The sequence below is a fragment of the Agelaius phoeniceus genome, chromosome 1, assembly GCF_051311805.1.
Source record: "Agelaius phoeniceus isolate bAgePho1 chromosome 1, bAgePho1.hap1, whole genome shotgun sequence".
Lineage (NCBI taxonomy): Eukaryota > Metazoa > Chordata > Aves > Passeriformes > Icteridae > Agelaius > Agelaius phoeniceus.
Window position 1 is genome coordinate 128,992,324 of NC_135265.1, and position 13,245 is coordinate 129,005,568.

Here is a 13,245-nt window from a genome sequence, read left to right on the forward strand (position 1 = left end):
CAAAATGTCACGCCCTTATCTATTCAGTTGCTCATTCATACCACACTAATCACTGTCTCAGCACCTAATTTTGAAGACTATAAATATTTTATTATCCACACAAAAATCAGAGGTGGAAACTGAGCTCAAGCTGTGCCCTGAGGAAAATAAAGCAAATTGTGCCACATAATAAAAGATAGATATACAAAATCATTGCATGGACATAATTCATATTCATATTGAGGAGTCCTATATTAGATCTAGAGTAATCACATTATTCATTATATACTGTGTGCTATAGAAATAAAAAGTGTGTACTACATACATATATTGTAGCATAAGAAGCATTTTTAATTATGTTTTTATTAAAACTTGAAACATAGAACATGCTTACCTCTCGGTGTGATAGGAAGAATTTACTGCTGCACTACAGGAAAAGATAGCACAGCTCATGTCCAACATTTAAAACCAAATTGTGTATACTCAATCTATGTTCTTCCTTACCAGACTGAAGGAATCTTATAATCCTGTAACAGAAGACAAACAATGTCAGCATATACCAAGTCCCACATGCACAAAGAATAGCACTGAGCTCAGTGAAAAAAACAGTAATTTTGAAGCTGTCTTAAAGACCCAGGGATATTTCTGATATTTTAATAGTCAAGCCATGAAAGAAAGAAAGAAAGAAAGAAAGAAAGAAAGAAAGAAAGAAAGAAAGAAAGAAAGAAAGAAAGAAAGAAAGAAAGAAAGAAAGAAAGAAAGAAAGAAAGAAAGAAAGAAAGAAAGAAAGAAAGAAAGAAAAAGAATGAATGAATTTCAGGAATGAAAGTCTATTTAAAAATACATGAGAAAAAAAATAATTGAGAATAAAAGAGTACTTATGAGTTTGGGACAGAATTCTGCTGAAGTGCCATTTAAAAATAAAAAATACTGTTAGAAATTAAAATAAAGAGATCTACATCTGAGGCAAACAAAATGCTTGCAATGTCACTCTTTCTTCCTAGTCATATAGAAGAGAATTTTTGGGTGGATGCTCCATAAGGAAACAATGCTATGTGTGATAAGTAAAGATATAGAGGTATGCATTATTTGATGGATTATTCTGTAATGAATGCATGGGGAATACCTAAGTGAATTTGGGCACAGAAATAAATTAATTCCATATGTAGAGCACTGCACAAAGTGGAAATGTAATACAGGCAGGACTTGTAGAGGAAGTTACAATTTATGTGCAGTTTCTGTAAGGAAGAAAAGGAAGAAGGAAAGAAGGCACCTAAATCACTCATCAGGCCATGCACTTTCTCCCTGAATCAAGAGAAAATAGTTCTAGCTCCCAAAATTGCCACTCTTTGCACTGAGAGAGAATTAGGCGAAGTTGGTTAGTTCATCAGTTAAAATTGTGTGTGAGTGTATGTTGCATGGGTGAACTGGACAGTAGAGCTTGCCCACAAGTTTTTCTACTCAAGATTTAAGTCTGATGCTATACATTCTTTACTACCACCAAATAAAGAATTAAATATAATTATTACACCATGGACATAACACATCATGCAAAAGTAAATAGCTCTATACTGCTGTGAATCAGAGCATTCTGCAATTCTGCCAAAATGATAGCAACCATTTTCCAACTAGATTGCCACTTTTCTTTGTGGTTCTGTGGGCTCACACGCTCCCTCAGCAGGATTAATTTTGAAGATGGAGAGGTTTGACTAAGTGATTTGATTAAAAGTGATTAAAATCAAAGCTATTTCTTCTGTAGCAGGTGGAGTTTCATAGCAAATGGCTTCATAGAAACATGGGTTTATTTCATTTCATTTGACCTCCTCTCTCTCATGCACTGGATTAGAAATGAAAAAGAATCTCAAAACAAATCTCCAAAGAACTGCCATGACCTGTAAAGTTTCATCTTGCAGTATGCCCAAGGAAGCTCAAAGATCTCCATTTTGCCCTACTGTAGTTATCTTTGAAAAATGAATATTTCCTGTGGGAAGCAGATTTCGTTTATTCCCTGTAGGATACAACCTTTCTTTCTTCATCACTCTTGATCTTTCTTCACCTATTGTTACTAAAACAATTCAATTTGTTTAGTTGCGGATATTTTGCAACAGAAATTGCGATTAAATGCAGAAACCTTAGGTGATATGATACAGCTTTCCCCCACATGAATAAAAAAAGTTCAGAAGATTTTGGCATTGCTGAATTTGAAGCTGAACCATTGTTTTACTCTTGCACAAGATTGATAATATGTGCCCAGATGACATCTTTATCTATCTATGTAAGTGAACATTCTTAAGACTAAGGTATTATAGGCTTGGTGCAGCTATTACTGAAACACTGAGGCTCCAGAGGTGGCAAGGACTTTGGTGAAGGGCCACAGGAATGGCTGATAATGTAGATCTCACCTGGTAGAGAGATACAAAGCTTTATTTCTTCAGTTCATCAAAGAGAAGGTGAAATAACTTGATTAGAGCCTGAAACTAAGTGCTGAGGCAGAAGGTCCCTGCTAGCAGAGGGCTCTTTCTACCTTCAAAGACTGAACAAGATTCAATATATGGCATGTAAAGCCAGAAAAATTTAAAATAGAAATGGCATAATGTTCTAAACACTGGAAATAATTAACTACAAGATGTTTTTACCTAAGGAGGTGATAGACATCACTGGGAATGCTACAATTTATATATTTCTAAAGGCTACATTTCATCACAAATGCATTGGAAGCAGTGAAGTTATAGCTTCTACTTTTTGGAGGGAGTTAAATTATCATTGTGTGTCTTCTAGTTAAAAAAAAACAAAAAAAAAAAACCAGATCTATGGGCAAACAAAAGAACAGGTGGCAGTTATAAGAACAGACAAATCAGAGAAAAAAAATTAGGCAAGCCAAGCCAAACCATTGTGAATTCCTCTTGTTGATTATTCAGGCCACATGTTCTCCTTTCAAAATTTGCCAAATCATTTGTGCTCATATAGGAGCCCATCATACTCAAACAGATCACATTTTTCCACTCATAAAGTAGTGGCCTTTTGAACTGTTAAAGTGATATTTAGTCAACAGAAAAGACAGAAGTATGTCCCCAGTAGAGAAGTGCATCAGGTTAAAATGAGTAAGACCCCTCAGTTTCTGAAAGCAGTAGCATGCCTGGGAAGGAGATAGCCAAGGCACATCCAGCTACAGCCCAAAGAGCCAATGCCTGCTTCCTGGTGTGCTGGATGGAGCCAGACATCAGCACAAGTCACAAGCAAAACTTCAGCTCGCATCTCCACGTTCCTTGTGGTATCCCTTAGCTGCACTGCTGCCTCAGTCCACCAAAGCTGTATGAGGGAAGAAAGACGAAACAGGCTGGAGATGTTTCAAGTTGTCACCTCACACACAGTTATTCTGCTCCCAGTTACCTGTACATGCTGCCACTGCTGGGGAGCTGCCTGGCAAAGTTGCTACTCTGGGAAACAACCCCAAGCACTGCTGGTAAAGACAGCCTCAACTGAAGGTCTACCTCCACCTGAAACACAAGCATGAAGACATTCTTAAGATACTCAAAGCAAAGAAATAGCTTAAACTCATGACTCCACTGATAATGCCCCCACCATGCACACTAGTGACAACATTATGTCAAAGAATTTTTTTTTTTAATTTTTTTGTATGCATTTCCTCCAAATACTGATGGGTGTTGCTCTCTTGATGCAGCTGCATGCAGGAGCACAACAGCTCTGGTGAGGGAGCAGGGACTCCAGGAGGCTGAGGATGCAGCCTGCTTGCTCAGGGCTTTGCTAATTGCCAAGCAAGGGATGGTTTTGTTATCTTGATTTGTGTTTGCAAAGGCCCTCTCCTACTGAACAGACCTCACTATCTATTGTTGCAATAATTTCTGCTCAGTTTACCAGCCTCTGTTTCACCACCTGCCTGGGTCATGGCCACTGGATAAGTGAGTGGAGAGTGACAGACCCATGTATGCATTTAACATGTGAGAAAAAGGGACAAACCCCAAGCAGGACTTGGGAAAAGGCATATTCAAAAAGCATTCAGAATGGTTAAGCAGAGGCATATGGGGGAATCTAATTTGCTTTTGTCAAACTAAAGGAACATATGTATAAATCTAGTTTCAGGCCCCAGTTCTGCTTTCCCTAAAATCATAAATTAAAAAGGTCAAGTATTTATTTATACATATATATAAATTATATAAATATATTTATCTATAAAAATTAATCCTCCAAACGGTCACCTCTCCTCATGTTGCCATGTGTCCTTGGGTATGATATTATGTCATCAGGTAAATTAGGTGTTTTCTGTAATGGGGCAAAATTCCTGTTGGTTTGCAGATGATGTCATCACATGTATTCTGAGCGTTTACATCTTTAGACATGAGCTTTTACATATTTAGCAAAATGGCTGCTTTTCATCACTACATTTTTCCAACTTGTTCAGACTAAGAAAATAAAAATAATTATGTTGAAATAGAGGGAATGGAGGCGATTCAATGGGGTAGAATATCTGAAAACCCTGTAAGAGAGAGAAAGTCTCTTTATGAATTGCCTCAGTAGAGATCAATTTGTCAAGACCCAAGAATGACATTCAAGGTATTTAGAAAGACTATAAAGATGTTTTATGAAGATGGCACAGGGAAAAAATACCCCTCTCTTATGAGCAGGGAGTTCAACTTAGAATTTCAAATTAACTTATTGTATGATGCATTATTTAATAAATGTTAGCATTAATTTTTGAAGAGTTCAATTTGCATAGTATTACTGGGCCAAATGGTTGATGAGGATCACAATTAAAGAAAGATGCACCATTCTTTTGGGTAAAAAAGAAATATCAAAGGAAGTCAAACCCTCATTATTACACAGAATAAAGGTGGCCTCTAACTGCCAAAAATATTGAGTTCTGTGACAGAGGTATTTAAAGTTCTGATAATATTTAAATCAAATTTCTTATAGTCTGACCCTATGTAGAAGCTCAAGATCCTCTCCTAGACTCAGTTAAAATATTTTAAGAACAAAAGTTTCTACCCTAGGAAAAAGATCCAGTGAAAGAGAAGTAAGTTAGAGCTTCTTTTAGGTCAGTATCTGATGTAAATGTGCATCACATCATCTATTACTCACTTTCTGATTTTTTCATGAAAAATATTTGAGCAAAAGTGTTAGCATTTACTTAGCCTGCCAGCTATATATGTTGTACTAAATAGTATTACAGCTACAAATAAACACTGGCATTTAGAAGAAATGAACCATAAAAGATGGCCTTACAGATTCACGGATTATTATGCTGAAAGAGATGATTGTGACCCTCTACTCTGACCTTCTGCATAATGCAGGCCACAGGATTCTTTGAATTAATTCCTTATTGAACCAGGGCATCTCCAATAGACTTAGAGTTCAAAGGCTCCCATAGCCTACCACCCTTTCTGTGGTACACAAAGGTTCTCCATGCAGATCCTAGCTTGCCATATCACCTTTGCTTTTGGATTCAGAGCAAAAGATTAAATTAAATATTTTTCAAAATATTTTTCATACCCCTAAAGATTCTTACATGAAAAAACACACCCCCAAGTGAAAAATGTTAAGAATTTCCAGTCTTTCATAAAAAACTGGAAAACATATATCAAAGTATATTTTGGTGAGAGGGTGAAGGGAGTAGTTGTTAGAAAAATGGTCCAGTAAAAGACTTCAGTTATTCTCTTTCAGCCTCAGCACAATTGCCTTCAGGGACAAAATTTAGTTTCTTTTCTGATGTGCCATTTTGGAAAGACCCAAACCCTCAGCTGCCCTGGCCTGCCATCACTGCAGGGGATAGAGTGTTTCTCCCTCATCTTCATGCCTCTTGAGTCCTGTCTGCTTTGTCACAGTCATAAAAGGCACTTAGATGCTCTTAAGAGAAATTGATGCTGAGTACAATATTGATGAAGCATCTGGTGTTTCTAGCTTTGCATTGTAGTTGGGACTGTAGAAAAAGGAGCAGAAGGAAAATCACCTCATAAAGGCAATGGTTTGGAGACAAAAAGATGATAGCATGTATTTCAATGTCATCTTCTCTCATCCTGGAGGTCCAGTACAGAAGAAAGCACAAAAACTTGAAAGCTGGCCTGCTGGGAGTCAACAGCCACCTTTTAGCTATTGCATCAGTCCTGAGTGGACACTGGCTGGGCTTTGTACATGAAGACAAGTAGGACTTTTTTTTTCTGAGGTGAAAAAGAGTAGAGAATCACTTGAAGACTTGTAGAGAGAGGATTTTCTTGAAAACCTGCCATTCCTGCAAGGATCTGCAAAATAGTTGTTACAATGACCAGTATTGTCTCATTATTTTCTCGAGCTTCCCTAGCTGCCTGCCCCATCTGTTATTTTTTTAGAGTTCCTATGCCATAATATGTAAAGCTGAGCCATGGCTTGGACATGAAAACTAAAAATCAAAGGCATGAGATAAAGATCATGTCCATGTTAGTGGTGTGAATAGCAGGCAGAATGGTGCTGATGCTTATAGGAATGAAGAAAAGTCTGGGGCAGAAAAGAACAAGATTTTTCTTAGTCATGCACTAAAGTTGAAAGCCACATCCATGAAGAGATATAAAGGTTCAGCTTTTCAACACAAAAATCAGTTTCAGGACAGAGCGTCAGAGATACATGTACATGATTCATCTGCATGGAGATGGTAACTGAAGTTAGGTTATTTAACTAAATTGCCAAGGTATCAGATGCTTAGGAAATGTTACAGCATTAATGTCTTCCAAGAGTAGAGCTGACACACAGCATAACATGGGGAGGCCAATGTCCATGGAAACTTTATCTGGTATTGAATGTTATGGTTCATTTTATCAGAATGGTACCCTGTACTTGTAGTCTGTGCTTCTCCCTGGCTACCCCTCTACTGCCAGGTCGAAGTGTTGGTTATAATCTTTAAATCCCTACAAAGCTTTAGGGTCTGGAATTCTGGATACTGTCTCTATTTTATATTCTCACACAACAGGTAATCCTAGTTAGGGCTGTTTCAGGTAAATAGGAAAAAGTTTAATGAAGCCACAACTCAATTTATTTGAGAACTATTATCTGCATCATGAAGCTATTTGTATATTTTTCCCAGCTGAAGAAGACTGCCATTAACTCCACCCCATTGAGCCACTGGACTTGTTTGTTTGTTAGATACTAGAAACTGGAATCTATACCACTATTTTGTTAAGAGATACCTTTCCCCGAAACCATTTCCAATGTAGATTCATGAGGAAATATTTTCCACCAAGGACTGAATAGCCTCATTAGAGAACTCTCTAAGATAAATTTTGGTTAATAGTACATAGGTAGCATTATGACTGATTAACCAGCCAGGGTAAAACAACAAATCCCATATTGAACAGTATAAAGGTGAGAGGAACTATATTTTGAAAACATCTAATATATATTATCTCCAGCTGAATATATTGATTTTGGGATAAGGAACACTAATCTAGATATGTGAGCTGGATCAGACTTCAGAAAGACAGGAGAGTTTTTATCCCTTTCTGTACATAAATCTATATCCAGTAGTACATGGGAGTCAAAGGGAAATGGGGAAGTGTGGTGGGGAGAAGGACCCTTAAAAAATATCTCCTCATTCTAGCTCAATATACAAGATATTTTTTCTGGGAACTCTGGGCACTCTATTGTCCAAAGATAGGTTAACATCAGAGTTACTACTTTGAAGAAGTCTTCTCTTCTGGTATGACAATGGCCAGCAACTTAGGGTATTTTTAATGCTGTTTACCCATTCATAAACTAAGGATGGTGAAACTTTCCTTAACCACAATCTATCATATTTGAGAAGCCTTTGAAATCCAGTTACATTCCCACTTACTAGAGAAGGGGAAGCATGATAAACTCCCATTTTTAAAACAGGAAAAAAAAAAAGACCCAGGGAATACAGGCCTGTCAGTCTCCTACCTCTGTAACAGGCAAGATCATGCCACTGTTTAACATTTGTCCTTGTTGGTGACAAGGACAGTGGGATTGAGTGCACCCTCAGCAGGTTTGCTGATGACACCAAGCTCTGTGGTGTGACTGACATGCTGGAGGGAAGGAATGCCATCCAGAAGGACTTTAACAAGCCTGAGAGATGGGCCTGTGTGATTCTCATGAAGTTCAGCAAGGCCAAGCACGTGTGGGTCAGGGTAACCCCAAGCACACATACAGGCTGGGCAGAGAGTGGTTTGAGATCAGCACTGAGGAGGATTTGAGGGTGTTGGTTGATAAGAAGCTCAACACAAGCCATCAATGTGCACTTGCAGCCCAGAAAACCCACTGAATCCTGAGCTGTATCAAAAGCAGTGTGGCCAGCAGATGGATGGAGGTGATTCTCCCCCTCCACTCCTTCAACAGGAAAGCCCACCTGGAGTTGTGTGTCCAGCTCTGGGGGCCCTGGGATAAGGGGGACTTGCTGGAGTGAGTCCAGAGAAGGTTCATGAAGATGAGTGAAGGGCTGGAGCACTTCTCCCATGAAATGAAGCTGAGAGAGTTGTTTTTTCAGGCTGAAGAAGAAAAGGCTCTGTGCAGACATTATGGCAGCCTTTGAGGACCTGAAGGGAACTACAAGAGTGTTGGAGAGGGACTGTTTATAAGAGCACACCGAGATAGGACAAGGTGGAGGGTGGCTTTAGATTGCAAGGATGTAGGTTTTGATTAGAAACTAGGAAAAAATTCTTCATTGTGAGGGTGGTGTGGCACTGGACCTGGTTGCCTGGAGAAGCTGTGGCTGCCCCACCCCTGGAAGTGTTCAAAGCCAGGTTGGATGGGGCTTTGAGCAATCTTGTCCAGTGGAAGGTGTCCAGGCCCATGGAGGGGAGGTTGGAAGTAGGTGATATTTAAGCACCATTCCAACTCCATCCATTCCATGTTTCTATGGTTCAGTGATGATTCTGTGAAGAGGCTTTGAAAGCTCTCTTGAAAAGTGCTATATTGATGTTAAAAATTTGTGTTAATCTATTTGCATTTTGAAAATGCAAGTTAAGGTAGTAATAATCTTGCCTTAATTTGTTGTAGCTTGAATTGCTGTTGCTATACCTGCAAAATCTGATAGTTGCCTCATTTCTAGTGAAGAAAAGTTGGGGATGTATTTAAGAAGTTTTGAGCACATTTAAGCAGTAGATACCCGAAACTGTATTTTATGAAACAACTACTTTATGGCAGATTATGCTAAGAAAGAATCCACCTGAATAAACCTGTGTTGAAAACATTTTTCCAACTAAAACGTCTTGGCAATTTGAAAAAGACCCTTATATATAATGCTAAAAGTAATTAAAGCATATTATGAACAACTTCCTTGCCAAATTACTCTGCTTACATGGCAACATTTTTCAAGTTACACAGCCACTAAAAGAAGCCTTAATAGAAAAAAAAAAACCTACAAAAACCAAACAGCAGAGCCATTATCTTTGAAAAGTTATTTTATAACTTCATATCAATCCCAGACTAAATCCTTGAAGCTCTGGATACCTTGAATCCTTGATGCTCAAGATGCCAAACTACTGTTTATTTGGAGGGATTTTTTTTACTATTAGGCTTTAAAACTCAGAAATGAAACTTTATAAGGCAAGTAATTATCCGGTCTGGTTATGATGGTGTCCTTGGATGCTGCTATAACTTATATTCTTGGAGTATGAAGGGAAAAAACCAACAAATATAAAATAAAGAAATAAAGGTAAAAAGTGAACATTATTTCATGGGTTATACCACTATGATATTAGAGACTGATTTTAACTATTTAGATGTACTCTACTGACCCTTTATAGATCTGCTCTTCCAATGACCCTTGTTACTTACAGGAAGATTAATCCATTCACATATCATTCCTCAAAAAAAAAGCCATTAACACACAACAGTGAAATGTGATCTAAGGCAATGAAGTTAAAACATCCTCTGGTCAAGTTAATTTAAGATTTTTTCTCTGTCACTAATAGACTAATGGGAATTATGACAGGTGTTGTTAAACTGTTAAATATATGAGCCTTGATACCATCTGAAGCACTTTTTTCCTTTTGCCTGAAGATCAGCATTTAGTAGTTTAGAGGAAAATATTTTTGTATTCTTTGTTAAAACAATGTGAAGTGGAAGTCCCATTAATAAAAGATGTCTGTTGAGAATAAATAATTCAGGTAGAGTGTTGTCAGCTGAAAGATGTTGTCACCCAATAAATAGTATCACTTCCATTGTCCAGTGGTGATTCAGAGAATTCTGGCCCCAGAAGCCTTTGGGGGTTAACCTCTTACAGCTATAGTAAGAGGGATAAAATGTACCATCTCTAAGAAAAGTTGAAAATATCCAGAGTTTATCCAAAAATCTTCTGAGTTTAGCTATGTTTAGAATTTTTATAATCTCTGGTGTATTTAGAAGTTTTAACTACCTATGCATGGTATTGACAAATGAAGTATAAGTGTTTAAAGCACAGGCTAGTATCAAAGCTGCACTTGTTTCAGAGAAGGCATTTAAATACATGGCTCTTTCTGTTTGCTCCAAGATGCACTCACAGACACCAGGCCAAGTGCTTTGCTCTCACAGGACTTGCTTTCTTCAGAGGAGGTCAGCTACCTCTGCAGTGCAGAACTCTTGGCTCAAGATGTCCCAAGGCCCCACCTGGCACATGGGAGTCCTGGAACTTTTTTCTTTGTGATGGATTTTCAATTGAAAGTGCCTGATGTACTGTGAATTGTGTCAGAGCCCACCAGAGAGGTTTTCAATTGCAAAGCAATAAAAGCACCTTTTGCATGCCTTGGAGCATGAATGAAGTACTGAAGATACAAAAAAGAACTTTGAGGCTCTTTGAGACATATAGGATGTTCTTGTATTTCTATTTAGATCTAGCCAATGTTGTTCATCTCAGGAGCTCTGAACTCTCTGGGAAGGACCAAGAGAGGAACACTGTCTCAGCTTGAATCACTGATAGCACAGGCATTTCCAATAACACTGCTGGGATATAACCCTATATCTCTATTTCTTATGTGTATTACATTATTCAGAAAGCTAATAATCAGGAAAGAAACTATATAGTAGATAAGATTTCATTGCAAATGTTGGAAGTAAAAAAGAAAAGGTCAATAAACTGAGCTCACCAAACCTCAACATGGTTTAACAGCATACTAAGAAAGTGAAACAGTTTGGAGAAATGAGCAAGTCTGTTCTACTATTGTGTTGGCAGGCCCTAATTCAAGGAATAAATCTCACATTTTCCAATAAATTTGTTACTTTGCCATAGACAAGGCAAAGAGCCCTTGACAATCCAAGATCTAATCCAGTCTAATATGTGACTTACATGAATTTGAATACTCATCTCCACTATTAGTGTTCCACATTACTGGTTTGATTGTATTTTATGATCCAAGTTCTGCCTTTCAATATCTCTGCAATCACTGCATATCTCAGAAGATCTCTGCTGCACATGTGCAGAAGGAACATTCTCCTTACACTGAATTGTAGGATAGAAAATCACAACAATTTTCATGCTAATATGGTTGTAGGAGTGATGTCTGATATATTTTTATTAAAGCAATTCCTCTTTTTACCATAAATCATAAGCAGAGAAAATTATTTATCATCATTTTTTCAGTATCTTTATTTAAAAGATTAGTTAAAATATTTTAGTTACTTGTATTAAACCTTAATAAGAGCCTATAGAAATTAAAAACAGGGGTTGTAAGTGAGATATCAATTAACATAAGAATCAATTTAATGGTAATTTAAATAGCTAACTTATAATTTTTGCATAATGAAGCGGCCTGTGGGCTTGAAGTTCTAATCACGACTAATTAATTTAAAGGATGTTACTTTTTATTATCATTGAAATGTCTGACAGGTGATAAAACATTTAGGGTTTCAGTCACAAACTTTTTACATCAGCTATAATATAAGGTGACAGGTTATATAAACCCTTCCCCTGAAAAGTGAGTATTTAAGGAAAATAGCATTAAGCAATTTGGATCAAATTCAGCTGTGGTAGAAATAGGTGAGAGTCCCATAAAGAAATTATGTTTGCCTATGTGAAGGTTCAGTTTTATCTATGTTTCAGCAAGACCAAGATGGTGAAATTCTGGGTTTCTTTACTTTGTGTACAGATTCTTGTTGAAATGATTGTATGCATGATGCAAGGAAGTCTTCACTTGGTGAAGACTTTGGTGACATTTTCAGTCAAATATTTCTTTCATTTTGCCTTTCATGAATCAGAACAAAATTAAAAGGTGACCTAATCAGATCTTAATATGTAATATGTGGTATTTTCTTTTAAAAGAAATAATGGGTCAGAGGGAGGACAACTCTAGTTCTCTCTCTAAGACGCAGTAGCGGCAACCCGCAGTATTTTGTATCCTCACCAGTTATACAAGAGGTCTATACAATGCCCTGTGGACCCAGCACCATGGCATTCTGTCTGAGGCGCCTGCTGGAGCCTGCTCTCTCCTCCACCTCCCACTGGATTCCTGCCCTGATGGCCCTGAGGTTAAAAAGGTTCCTCACATCCTTCAGTTCTTTCACTTGTAGGTAATCCAGGCTGTAGGAATCTCCAATAGCAGGGAAAGAGGGCAGGCCATAGAGTAAGTGAGGATAACACAACTCAGAGGCCTGTAGTCAGTGTCAGATGGGAAATGGAGTGAGCCTTCAAAGGGCTGCCTCAGATGTGCCACTAGAGGTGAATCCAGAGCCCTCTCTCTGTGGTCAGGAGTTTGTTCTTGTGGCCTTTTGAACAGTCTGTGAAGGCAGCTTTCCCAAAGCAGGTATCAAGTCTCAATGCCTAGAGCAATGGAATAAAGCGGTATGGAAATTGAGACCAGGCTATCTCCAGAAGCTGCAGGAGCAGGGCTGCACTGGGCTGTAAGGAGCACCTGTAATCTGAGCAACTCATGTAACTAGATAAGCTGTCAGAAAATTTTCAAGATTTGTCAGCTGTCACCCAGCTCACAGACCATGGAAGCAGCTTTCAGGAGTTACAGTAATCTTCCCTCCATTCTGTGAGTGACACCCTATGGGGAAATCTCCCAGGAACTTGCATGCAATATTTTTGTTAGGCTAAAGAAGGAAAAATTATTACTTAAATGAAATCCAATATTAGACCCCTGCACATAGACAAAGGAGTTAGTGTGTTGCCATGTTTCACCAGGACTAGGAAAGTTAACCTAGATTTTTACCAATATCTTCCAGGGGACTGAATAAATGATTGGTTTTTCTGCCCTCAGTGAATAAATTCTTGGTGGCTAGACTGTCACTCAACAAAAAAATTGAAAAATCATAATTTTCATATTGATAGGAAGATAAATGTAATTAGAA